The sequence below is a fragment of the Chlorocebus sabaeus genome, chromosome 22, assembly GCF_047675955.1.
Source record: "Chlorocebus sabaeus isolate Y175 chromosome 22, mChlSab1.0.hap1, whole genome shotgun sequence".
In the NCBI taxonomy this organism is placed as follows: Eukaryota; Metazoa; Chordata; class Mammalia; order Primates; family Cercopithecidae; genus Chlorocebus; species Chlorocebus sabaeus.
The window spans coordinates 57,720,241-57,734,015 of record NC_132925.1 but is presented as its reverse complement, the minus strand read 5'-3'; the positions used below and the strand labels follow the sequence as shown (position 1 = coordinate 57,734,015).

Here is a 13,775-nt window from a genome sequence, read left to right as displayed (position 1 = left end):
TTGGCGTGTGTTTTTCTTAGACCAGTCAAGAGATTGTTTCTTTTTCATTTTTCCTTTCTTTCAACTTGATATTTCTATAGATACTTAAGGGACATTTGTTTAGAATGAGAGCCCTCAAGAAAGAAAAATCCTTTGGATGTAAAAGTCCAAATCTTCAAAGTATACCTATTCCAATTGTGAATCAAATTTAAGCCCAATAAACCCTTTAAAGAATATTTACCTTTGGCCAACTTTGTCAAAGTTTCCAGACCTCTTCTCTTCTCTTCTCTTCTTCTCTTTTCTTTTTTTGAATTTTGCTTTATCTCCCCCAGACTGGAGTGCAGTGGTGTGATCTCTGCTCACTGCATCCTCTGCCTCCTGGATTCAAGTGATTCTCCTGTGTCAGCCTCCCAAGTAGCTTGGACCACAGGCATGTGCTCCCACACCCAGCTAATTTTGTGTTTTTAGTAGAGATAGGGTTTCACTATGTTGGCCAGGCTCTTCTTGAACTCCTGACCTCAGGTGATCCTCCTGCCTCCACCTCCCAAAGTGCCGGGATTATAGGCGTGAGTCACTGAACCTGGGCAAGTTTCCAGATTTCAACTGCAACTTCTGGACTGAGAAGGATGTCCTGGACAGTGGTATCTTATCCTTATTACCAGAAACTGTAGGGAGAAAAATATTTTCCTTCAAACCTTCTTGGTTCTCCTCTGGGTACTGTACTAAAGATGTATTAATGAAAAAAAGGCGTACAAATTTATTTAATATAGGTTTTATGTAACACTGGAGCTTCAAAAAGAAATGACAACCCAAATAAACAGCTAAACCTGAGTGTTTTTATACTAGGTTTGAAAAGCAAAGTAGTAAAATGACCTTTTCACAAATTATATCAGTGAGAAAATTATGGCAGTGGGGGAGATCTGATCTGGTCAATCCTCATCTTGCCTTTGGCCTTCAAGATACCCTTAATTATTTCTGAGATTAAGCCAAGCAAACTAATGAGAGACATCTAGTTTGTAGTTTAAATGATAATAGCCCTTCCCCAAAACTTAACTGCCTTTGTAAAGCTAATGAGAGACCTCCAGGCTAGGTGAATAAAGGAGCCTCAATTCCACTGAGGCGTAGACATAAACAATTGCCAGTCATTATTTTGTAGGTCACAAGATAGGCAATTTCCCTAATTACTCAAGCAGATAACATTACTATTGTAGAACCTAAGATTGGCCTTTTGAAACATCTTTTCAGGTTTTTGTTTGTTTGTTTGTTTTTTGCAAATCCTTCTACCAGTGGCTCCACCTGGACCCTGGACCTGCCAACTGCTCCTGAGTGGCCCAATCCAGAAGCCACTCAATGCACAAGAAGACCACTTCCCACCTGCACCCCTGCCCCTTCCCCCCAGCTACCTTTGAAACCTAGCCTCCAAATGGTTGGAGAGGTTGATTTGAGTAACAATAAAACTCCAGCCTTCCATTTGGTCTGCTCAATGTGTGTAAAATTCTTTCTCTGTTGGAATTTTCCTGCCTTGGTAAATTGGCTCTATCTGGGCAATGGGCAATGAAAAACTCTTTGGGCAGTTACAGTAGAAAGCCATGAAAAAATGTGGTTGGACAAAGTGGTGGGAGCCATGAGTAGTGAGTTAGGGCAACATCCTCTGTCTTAAGGAGGGCACTTCTCAAATGAGGGTCTTCCAACTTCCTCCATGGGAAGGTGAAAAGGTCCTTACTGCACCTCTTGTTTCTCAAATTCCTTCAGCTTAAAACATTCAATATGCCAAAGCACCGTATTTTGGGTGTAGCATGTTGTGAACCCTATCACTTTTAATTCAGTCTAAATAAAGCACTTCTGAAGCCATACATACAGTCAAATGCTGCCAGGGCCATGCCACAGAATTTCTATTGATTTTCATTTTCCTCACCAAGACATCAAGGAAAGATGCAACAAAGGGAAAATCCAACAGGTACTCTTAAGTCAGATGTAATTGCTAAGGCTGATTAAGAGAAGAGAAAACATGGACAAAAAAAATCTTAGTAAATACTCTTGCTGGTCTTATACTGTTGCTCATTTTCTGGCATTCCAGAATCTCTGTTGCAGATTTTTGTGCAAACATTGTTAAAAGGATCCATTGGTTAACAAAGAGAATTTTGTTTTGTAATTTTAATTTTGTTTTATTATTTTAGAATTTAGAAGGATTTTATTTGCCAAATATATTTTTTCCTGTATCAAGTGATTACTGTTGGGAAAGATCTTCCATCTCTTTTCCCTGTCTCTGGAACATGGTTTTCTCTATGGCTTGGCATGTTAGAACTGTCCCTTTTAGGCAAATCTTGAATAAGCTTTCTTCTCAAACAATTTGACAGAAGCAAAATGGTGCTCTCACCTAAAATCTCACTGTACTATATTGGCATTGTGCATGAGACTATAGGTCTTAGAATAATTTCTGAAGAAGCCCTTATGTATTTATCTCGGAAATGTAACCATATTATGGTATCTAAGACCATTTAGTTATTTTATTAGGTAAGACTTAGTTCTAAATAGAGAGCAAAGCATTATTGATAGAAACAGGAGGCAGGAAAATTCTGGGCAGAAGAGGGCAGGTCCCTGGTGAAGACCCCATGCTCAAGCCTGGGGCCACAGCCCAAAGTGAGAACAGGCATTCCTGTTTTCCTACTAGAACGTTGCCTTTTCTAAAACCGCCCATGCCCACCCCCCTCCAAATCCTGTAACCATAAAATCTCCAGGCTCCGTCAGCAGAGAAAGAGAGGCAGAGAAGAGGAGAAGCAGCTAGACGTTAGAAACTACAGTTTGACGTCAGAGACAAGCAGCTTGACTTCAGAGGGATGGCTTGATGGTGTTGCTTTGGAGAGGAGTCCAGCCAAGGACAGCTGGATGCTGGGGGAAGATCACCTTGTTTCTTCATTCCCTCTCCATCTCCCCTTCCCGCTGAGAGTCACTTTCATCAGCAATAAAATCCTCCACATTAACAACCCTTCGTTTCTTTTGTGTGACCTTATTTTTCTTGGACACCCAGTAAGAGCTTGGGTGTCACGGATGTGGACACTAAAGGCTGTTATCCCGACCCTCTGCCCTCATTGGTGGAGAACCATCACCTCACTTGAAAAGCCAGAGGGCCCGCTGAGTTGTTTAGCACCTAAGCCGTTGTGGATGGCAAAACTAAAAGAGCATTTTAACATATGCCCTCTGGGGCTTTGAGGATTGTGGGTATTCCCTGCTAGACACTGCCACAGGGCTTCCATGGAATTTTTGCTCCTGCCGGTGCCTAAAAGCACTTGCCCTGGATCCTGCACCCCCTCACCTGCATGCTCCCTCCTGCAAGGGGTTGAGCGCAATGGGGCAATGGGTTCAAGTGAGTGGAGTTTGCCGCTGCTGGCACCAAAGCAGTCAGCTAGCCCCATTGCCGGCACTCCACTTCCCATCCACGAAGGGTTCAGGGGAAATTTCCTGCTTCATTATAAAAATGGAACCTACAATGAATGAATTTTGCTTTATTCATCAAACACTAGAACTCAAAGAAAAATAGAAGTCAGTGAATTCGGTGATTAACAAAATGAATTCAGAAGAATTTCCCTTTTGGTGCCATAGTTGGGAAAGAGAGACAAGCTGAATCAGTAGGGGTCCTGGCTTCTTGAATTTTTTTTTTTTCACCATTGTGTTTCTGTAGGCTTCTTTTCGCATTTTGTTCTTCTTTATTACATGAAAAAGTACTTAAAATAACGATTTAATCTAAATATTTTATTTTAAACAAGTGAAAACCATGTTTCTAAGGGAGTAAATTATTTTACCAAGTCATAACTCTAATACAAGATATAATTGGAACTAGTACCATGGTTTCTTGAATTTTAGTGCACCGTCTTTTTTATTTCACTTTTCTATTCTGTTGAAGATCTAAGAGCTCAACTGGAATGCTGTAATAGAACATGAAGGCTTGACAAAAATAGAGAAAATGAAAGAAATGAGCTATAAGGAAGGTTGAGATCATTAATGGTTATTATTTTCTACTGCATTTTGCCTTCATGTATTTATTCATCCACCTATTTGAGTATATTGTGCATACTGAATGAAGTGATAGAGATGTGATAATATTGTTCATAATCCCTGGACAGTTATTAATCTAGACCAGGGTTTGTCAAACTCAGCACCAATAAAATTTGGGGCTGAATAATTTTTTGTTGTTGCTGACCTATGCTTTATAAGATGTTTAGCACCCTCTCAGCCTTCAACCCACTAGAAAACAGGAAAGATATCAGTCATGACAATCAAAAATGTCTCCAGATAATGCCAGCTATCCTTGGGGGGGTGACATCATCTTGTGGGAACCGTCGGCTCCCGGAACTGAAGCCGGGACAAACCGGTTAGGAAAGTCCCTGCCAAAGGTCATAAACATGTTAGAAGAGTAACTGAAATAACTCGGATGGCGGGAGATGGCGGGAACCAATCAAGAACAGCCAACTCGCACTGTTCAAATGTCCACCAATCCCAAACTTGCGTTGTTCAAAAGTCCCCTATGACTCTGTACTTGTTTACTGCTGACTATAAAAGACAGCTCCCAACCCTCCTCGGGGCTCTCGCTCGACATTCGGTCGGGGGTCCAGGTTCGAACCTGCAATAAAGATCCTTGCCGCTTGGCTTTGACTGCAGTCTCTGGTGGTCTTCTTTGGGGAATAAACGGACGGGGTATAACAATCTTAGCTGAGAATCACTAATCTTGATGATGTAAGATATAAATTAGAATTGAGAGACCTAACTGAAGCTATCTGACCATATGGTAATTTTCATTTATGGCCATTTGTTCCAGGGTGTAAGCAATACAGTGAGCTATTTTAGGAATTCTAAGGATTGTAATTGGGACTGGAAGAAGTGAGGAAAGTGTGAGATCATAGTTTAATGCAAAGAGGTAAAGCAGGCTGAATGTGAGTTGACTATACGCCTAGTGGGTGTGGTGAGTCAAGAAAAATGTTTAATACTGTAATTTAATAGAACTCAGCTCTTGCTAATTTCTATATGTGACCCTAGAAATGTTGGGCAGAAAATAATTAAATATTTATCTTTGATGGTTTGGCAAGACATGTTTTATAGTGAAAAATGGAAAACGTCATGAAGAAAAGACTATTGTACAGAACGCTGTAGCATTCTATGTAGCTTCTGTCTCAAACCTATTCTTTTCCTACCTAAAACCAAAGAAATTCATGGATCAGTTTCCCATAGTTATAATAAAAATGTTATTTGGCTTATTTATTTTTAGTCACATTTTACTTTATATTGAGTAAACACCTGCTATTTTCAGTGTGGAATTGCTCCTCTATCGTGAGCATAGTTCTGGTGAGTGTCTCAACCACAATGGCTGATCACTTCCTGAAAGAAAACATGACTCAGTTTTGCCCAGTCAGATTATGTTTATGATATTTTTAATATTTGTTCTATGGACATTGGCATAGAGATCTCTATTACTTTGTATTTTAACCTTTAAGGATTCTGTAAGGCAGTTGGTACTATGCTTGTCTGTCTTGCGTGCAGGTGCAGAGAGCCTGGCCACACAGCAAGAAGGAATAAAGTGAACAAGCAAAGAAATGCAAAGGTAAGAGGACTCTGAAAGAAAAAAAGTCTCATGACTTTTTCAAGCACCTAGATCTAGCCATATCTGAAGCTAGTTTTTTCCCTTGGCTATCTGGTAACATGAGTCAACAAAATTCCATTTTTGTTTCATCTAGTTTGCACTAGGTTTCCATCACTTGCAGAGGAAAGAGATCTGCTGATTAAAGTGAATATTCTCATTGAGCAAATGTGGACAAGAAATTAGAAATGCAAAGAGACAGCAAAGTGACAGATATACAGATAAAAGACAAACAGGTATAACAAGGAGGGGTAGAAAGCCCCTTGAATTTTAATGCAGGAATAATGAACAAATAAAGAGGGAGTGTATGGGTTATCTTACAAACTTTTTCTTCAAGGACAAACAAGGCATCAGAGAAAAATGACCTCATAGCGGATTGAAATAGAGACGATAATGGAGGAGGAAAATGTCCAGAATCAAACCGAAGACTTTGTCCTTCTGTTCACCTACTGTTTGCACATTCTTTTTTTTTTTTTGAGATGGAGTCTTGCTCTGTCACCAGGCTGGAGTGCAGTGACGCCATCTCGGCTCACTGCAACCTCTGCCTCCTGGGTTCAAGCGATTCTCCTGCCTCAGCCTCCTGAGTAGCTGAGACTACAGGCACACGCCACCACGCCCAGCTAATTTTTGTATTTTTAGTAGAGACAGGGTTTCACCATGTTGACCAGGATGGTCTCGATTTGCTGACCTTGTGATCCGCCCGCCTCGGCCTCCCGAAGTGCTTGGCATTACCGGCATGAGTCACCGTGCCCGGCCCAACTCTATCTTTCTCTTAACCTCTTAGTTTTACTTACTTCTGAATTGACTTCCTCCTCAGGAAATGTCTCTTCATACTATGGCAAAGAAGACTATTGTCAGCCTGGGGTTAACATCATTACCAGTCATGAATCCAATCACAAGCGTTACATGAGTCTGACTGACTCTACTGTAGTCTTAGGTCTATTTCTGAACCAATAATTGTATCTAAGAGGATGTGCTTCAGTCACATCCATGTGCTACATCTGCATCTAGGTGCTGGAACTCAGACTGTCAGATCCAGCAAGATCAGAAGAAGTAAGATGGGGAGAGTTACTCCAAGGAAAAAAGGCCATGTAACCAATATTATTTACTATTATTATTTTTTTGTCTTAATTAGCATTATTGCAAATGTCCTTCAATCTCCTAACAAATACTGGGTGGAACATGTATATTGTTGGTGACATCTATGCTAACTGTTAAAGAGTAAGTGTTGGTATGACCACTGTTGGGTTAGGATGAAAATCAAGAGGATACATTAGTGTAGAATTCTGTGTAACTATGTAGGTACATTTTAACAAAATGTACTAAGGTCTAGATATGCATAAATGTCATCTATGATTTATTGAGCATTTATTATGTGCCAGTAACTGTGTTAACTAAACACTTTAATTATCTTATGTAATCCTCCCAAACTTTGTAAGGAAAGTATTACTGTCCTTCCCAAATTGGAAATAATGTTCAGTAAAGTAATTTATAAAAACAAGCAAGTGGCAGAGACTGGACTGAAACACAGGAAGTATAAAACCAAAACTTGAATATTTAATATGCTTTTCACTTAGGGGGACCTATACTTTATCTTCCTGTCCGTAAATGGTTATTAACAGCATCTACTTTAAAACATGTCCGGGTTTGTACAATAAATTATATGATCACCCTAATACTGCCTCCTCCATATACATATATGAATTTCCATATGTTTTACATATGTCTTATTCAAGTCAATTTTAATAAACTTTCTTTTTTTTTACTTTAAGAGAAGAGCTTAAGATTTATGGAGAAGTTGCAAAGATAGCACTGAGTTCCAATATACCCCACATTTAGATTTTTCTATTATTAACATTTTTATTAATGAATCATAATTAATGAACTAATATGGATACATTATTAACTAAATTTTATATTTTATTGAAATTTTCTTGATTTTTCCCTAAGGAAATCAAAATCTTACCCAAACTATAACATTCCATTTAGTCGTCATGTCTCAGACTCCTCTTGACTGTGACAAATTATCAGGCTTTCCTTGTTTCTGGTGACATGACTTCTTTTTATTTTTACTATTCTTTTTGAGACAGAATCTCACTCTGTCACCCAGGCTGGAGTAAAGTGGTGCGGTGGTAGGATTTTGGCTCACTGCTACCTCCACCTTCCAGGTTCAAGCTAGCCTCTTGCCTCAGCCCCTCAAATAGATGTAATTACAGACGTGCACCACCACGCCCAGCTAATTTTTGCATTTTTAGTAGAGAGAGTGTTATGCCATGTTGCCCAGGCTGGTCTCAAACTCCTGGCCTCATTTGATCCACCTGCCTCGACCTCCCAAAGTGCTGAGATTATAGGTGTGAGCCGCTGCACCCAGCCGACATGGGCTCTTTTGAGAAGTACTGATCAGGTATTTTATAGAGTGTCCCTCAATTTGTATTTCACTGATGATTTTTCTCATAATTAAAATAGCATTATGGTCTTGTAGGGGGAAGACCACAGAAGTAGTGTGCCAATTTTATCACATTATATCAAGGATATGTACTATTGACCTGGTTTACCACTGTTGATGTTAACTTTAGTCACCTGATTGAGGTAAGTAGTATTTGACATGTTTCTCCACTGTTACTGTTTTAAAATGGTTACTAACCTATTCAAAGTATAGTTTATATGAAGAAAATGCATACATTTTAAGTGTATGAAGACATTACTTTTAACAGATGGATTTACCCACGTAGCCACTATCCCAGTCAAAATGTAGAACATGTCTATCAACCCTCTAAAGTTGTTTTAACTCCCCTTAATTCAATCTTTTGATTTCATGAAATCTCTAAAGAACCCTTTTAGTTATAATTGAGTCATAAGTGCCCAAAGTCTGTCAGGCATATCACACATTTTGAGTTGCTCTGGAAATAAGTATTCTGGTTAACTACCTGATTCTGTTGGGTTACTTTCAACAGATTTATGATTTCTCCATCTATTTTTCCTGCTTGGATTAACTAGGAAACTAGGAAATTAACCATCTCAGGGACTTTAAACATTGTCCCATGTGTAAAAACTTGAGGCTGGGCCAGGTGCAGTGACTTATGCCTCTAATCCCAGCACTCTGGGAGGCTTCGGTGAGAGGGTTGCTTGAGGTCAGGCATTCGAGTCCAGCATGGGCAACATAGACAGACACCATCTCTACCAAAAATTAAAAGAAATAAAAAAAGAAAAGAAAAATCAATTGATGATAAACAAAAGTTTAACTTGACTCAAAAAAAAAAAAAAAAAAGATTAACCAAAGACGTCTCATAACTTCTGAGTGTGTGGCAAGATGTGAAGAAGCTGGCATGACTTTGGCAAATATGGCATAAAGCAAGCTATTTGGGATAAAATTATGGAATGTTACCTTTTAAAGAGTAAGGAAGGAGAATTGAATGATATTTTGTATTCAAAGATTTCTGAGGTGTGCTCTTTACTTCAGCCACTCAAGTAGGAGCAAGACATATATGATCCTAACTTCCTAAGTAAGACTTTTTCAATGTTGGAAAGAGATTTCTAAGCAGTTTTTATCAACGCCTTCTTGCAAGTTGTAGTTATAACATTAATCACTGTTAGATTTATGGGAAAATAATGTGTTTTACAAGAAGCAACACAAATACAAGTATAAAAGTTCATGAGGAGACATTATACAAGTTTATATTTTATCAATAGTTATAGAAGCATTGCATGTAATTAGAGCAGAAAGAGATGTTAAAACTCAGAAAAGTCCCTTTAGTTTATAGATGAGAGAAATGCATAAGACTATAAGATTTTTTAACCTTTTGTATCAGTTTTATTGAGGTATAATTTAGATAAACAAAAATGCACTTGTTAAGAATATAGGTTGATGAGTTTATAAATATATAAACATAAAACTATATATCATAACAACTACCACAAACAAGGTACAGAATAATTCCTATAGAGGTATCTTATATCCTTATTTACTCAATCCACTTCTTAACCCCAGACCTGGGCTGATCAGCTATTGTATAACATTAATTTTGACTTTTATAATATTTCATATAAAAGGTGTCATATGGCACATATTCCTTTTTGTCTGTGTTCTTTTACTTGCTATAACATTTTTGAGATTTACCTATGTTGTGTGAATCAATAGTTTGTTCCTTTCTTATAGCTGAGTAATATGCCATTGTCAGGATATAACACAACGTATTTATACTGTTGATGGCCATTTCGTTGTTTCCATTTTGTGGCTATTTCAAATAACATTACTATAAGCATTCAAATAGAAACCTGTGTGGACACACATTTTTATGTCCTTGAGTAAAAGCAAAAATGTTGAGTTGTATAGCAAGTGTAAGCTTAACCTTATAAGAAACTGATAAAAGGTTTTCTGAAGCGGTAATACCCTTTTACATTCTGACTAGTAGTATATAAAACTACCATTGCTTCCAAGTTCTGGCCAGCTCTTGGAATGCTGAGTCTTTTTTTCCTAGATTTTGGCTATTCTAACTGGTAGCAGTATCTCTTCATGGTTTTAATTTGCATATCCCTGATAACTAATGATGTTGAACATCTTTTTGTGTGCCTATTATTATCTGCAAAGTAAACATATACATTCTTTTTCTCTGCATGTGTGCCTGTGTGTTATATAACTTAACTGTACACAATAATGAACAAATACATGTTTTGTGAAATATTCTCTGTTCCTGCTCTCTGCTCTTCTATTTTTTTCTAAGAGTCTTGAGGATGGGCCAGGTGCAATAACTTACCCCTGTAATTCCAGCACTGTGGGAGGCCCAGGTGGGAGGATTGCTTGAGGTCAGGCATTCAAGTCCAGGATTGATATTTTTTCCTTAAATGTTTGATGCAATTTATCCAGACTTGAAATTTTCTTTGTGGAAATAATATATATATTTATAATTTTATTTATCTTATTTTAAACAGTTTTTTTAGATCCATTTCACTGATCATAAGCCCATCCATTTAAACAGTACAATTGAATTTTTACTAATGTTACCAAGTTGTGAAACCATCACCATAGTTAGTTTTAGAACATTTTCCTTTCCCTCATAAGATCTCGCATGCTCATTTACAGTTAATTCTAATTCCCACCATCAGCCCCAGGCAACAGTGGGAAAAAAGATTTGTCGCTTTAATGTACTTTATGATTACAAACAGTGGGTTTGTAATTAAGAGACATAAACATTTTCAGATTTGGTTTTTTTGGTGGCAGTTTTAGTAAATTACGCCTTTTAATAAATTTGCTCATTTCATTTAGTTATTCATTTTTTGAACACAAAATTGCTTATAACATTTTCTTATTTATTTAGAGACAGAGTCTCGCTGTCACCCAGGCTGGTGTGTGGTGTTGTAATCTCGGCTCACTGCAACCTCCACCTCCCAGGTTCAAGTGAACCTCCCGCCTCAGCCCACCAAATAGTTGGGACTGCAGGCATGCACCACTATGCCTGGCTAATTTTCGTATTTTTATTAGAGATAGGGTTTTCCCATGTTGCCCAGGCTGGTCTCAAACCCCTGCCTTCATTTGATCTGCTCTCCTCGGCCCCAGCAAAGCGCTGAGATTACAGGCATGAGCCACCACACCTGCCTTCTTATGTTTTTAATGAGTATAGGGTCTAGAGTGATGTTCACTCATTTTATATCAGTCATTTCTCTCTTCTCTCTTTTCTTAATATGTCCTGCTGTACATTGTCACTTTTACTAGTCTTTTCAAATAACAGCTTTGGTATTATTGATTTTTTTCTCTATTTTTACATGTTTTCTCTTATTTAGTTATGCTGTTTATTATTTATTTATTCTACTTTGGGTTAAATTCATTATATTTTTCTAGTTCTTAATGCACAGGTTAGATAATCAAATTTAAATTTGTTTTTCTAATATAAGGATTTAAGCTTTCAATATCTTCCAAAGACCTATATTAGGCTACACACTATAAATTTCAACAGGTTGCTTTTGTTGTCAGTCATTTAAAATATTTTCTAGTATTTTTTAATAAATAAAGTTTTTATTTAGACTGTAGGTAATTTGAAAGTGTACTGTTTGATGTATAAATGCAAGGTGATTTTCAGACATTTTGTTATTTTTAATTTAATGTCCTCATTGTCAAAATGAGTTCAATGTATTTTAATGTATTCAGACTTATTTTATGGAATACTATGAAGTCGATTTTGATCAGTGTTCCACGTGTCTTCAAGTTCTTTGATGTTTTCTTTTGCAATGTGCAACTGTTGTTACATATTGGCAATGAATTTCAGATATTTTATGTCCTATATTGTATTTTTCAGCTCTAGACATTCCAGTTGGTTCTTTTTTATGTTTTCTACTTTTCTCCTCATTATGCTCATGTTTTCCTCAAATTCTTGAGAATATTTACATTAGCTGTTTATATTAGTTGTAGTGGCTTAAAACAATAGTCATTTATCTTACCATTCTGTAGGCTGAACTACAGAGTGAAATCTCTCTCACGCTTCGAATTTCTCTGACTTCCTCTTTTGCAACCAACCAAAGAAAAGCCTCTACATTTAAAGGATTCATGTGATTAGGTTAGGCTCATCTGGATAATCTCTCTATCTAAATCAACTGATTAATAACCTTAATTATGTCTGTACAAGCCCTATCATCATGTAATATAATAGAACCATTGGGGTTATTTTAGTATTCTGTCTGCCTTGCTGTTTTATTGTATTTGTCTGCTGATTCAAAAATATATAATTCCAAAATTTGTTTTTATTCTTCTCCTGCATTTTACATGCCTTATAATTTTCACTGGATTCTTCTGCCCAATGTAAATGTAACAGAGTTAAGTGCCAGTATTACACTGTCTACCTTTAAAAATTGTTATATTTTGTTTTAGCAGGCTTAAGTTACTTGCAGATCAGCGTGAAGCTTTCCAGACTTGTTTCTAAGATGTTTTAGGGTGGGTGTTTAGCCCTACTATTAAAGTGTAATCTTTCTAGAGTCTCTACTAAATGCTCTGAGAGTTCAACAAGGGCTCTGCAAATGTCTCCTGGTCAACAAGGGTCAGAGCACAAATGTCTCCTGGCAATGCATGAGCTCTGATGCAGTTCCCAAAAAGTTGTTGTTTTCCTGGTGTCCCAGATCCTCATCCTATGTTTTCACAGTTTAGTGTTCAGATAAACTTCAAGGGAACCTCATACAGGTTTCTGGTCCTCTTTTTGTGTGTAGCCTTCATCTTGTGTGTGTAGCCTTCATCAAGATGCAGGTGATAGCCTCCTTAACCTCTCTGAACTTTGATCTCTATCTCCTCAAATGTATCAATCTGTCATGGTCAGCTTGGGTCTGAATAGTGGCATGAAGCAGAAAGTCATGACATTCATAGAGCTCTCCTAATTTGTTCCCCTTCTTTGGGAATCATGGTCTGGAGCTGCTAATTACCCAGTGGCTTAAACAAGTTCTTTCATATGTTCTGTCTGATTTTCTAATGATTGGGAGTAAGTGAGAGGGAAAGCCTGGGACCAATTAGTTCATCATGAGGAAGCAAAAGTTCTCAATCGAGATTGATTGACTGAATGAATGTGCACAAGAGCTTACCTTCTACCATCTCCCACAGAAATGAGGCTAGATCCCAATTTTTGTGGTTTATAAGTACCCGTTTTTTTTTTTTTTTTTTCTTTTTGTGTGTGTGTGGGGTATCTGAGGGACTGAACAATCAAAGTTGTAAAATAAAGAACTTGGTATGGCTAAGATACTAGCATCAACTTGTCTTACACAATTTCTATGTAGAAAGGATAATGAGAAATGGGCCAAAATCACAAAGAATCAATACTTGTAAGGAACATATATGAATAACTACAGAGATATTGTTTGACTCTTAAATGAGGTGAATATTAAACAATATAGTAGATGGTCTCATAAGACATATTAAAACATATTAAGACATTTCCCAGAGGGAATCGCCCAATATTTTGAACATTTTAGAAATAGATCTATAATATCCAAACTGACTACACTGAAAGACACAAAACTTACTTGGATGGCCAAGTTTTGGTATTGTGAAAACAATGTTATTGTACTCAGTTAATATTTATTGAATCAAGTAATAGCCAGAAAGGAAAACATACCATCAACTCACTTCAAGCAAGGCACTGAACTTGAGCTCGTTTCAGGTAGGCTTTGAACTTGGCAGTTTCAGGGTTTTAGG

The 13,775-nt window shown here is 37.4% G+C and overlaps 1 long non-coding RNA gene across 1 annotated transcript; it reads right to left on the bottom strand.

Moving 5' to 3' along the window:
- Positions 1-5,948: 5,948 nt before the first annotated feature.
- Positions 5,949-11,518, bottom strand: LOC140709774 (uncharacterized). Its single transcript, XR_012090497.1, has 2 exons — positions 10,363-11,518; positions 5,949-6,441 (listed from the first exon to the last, which is right to left on the bottom strand). It is a non-coding gene; the product is annotated as an uncharacterized lncRNA (long non-coding RNA).
- Between the last annotated feature and the right edge of the window lie 2,257 nt (positions 11,519-13,775).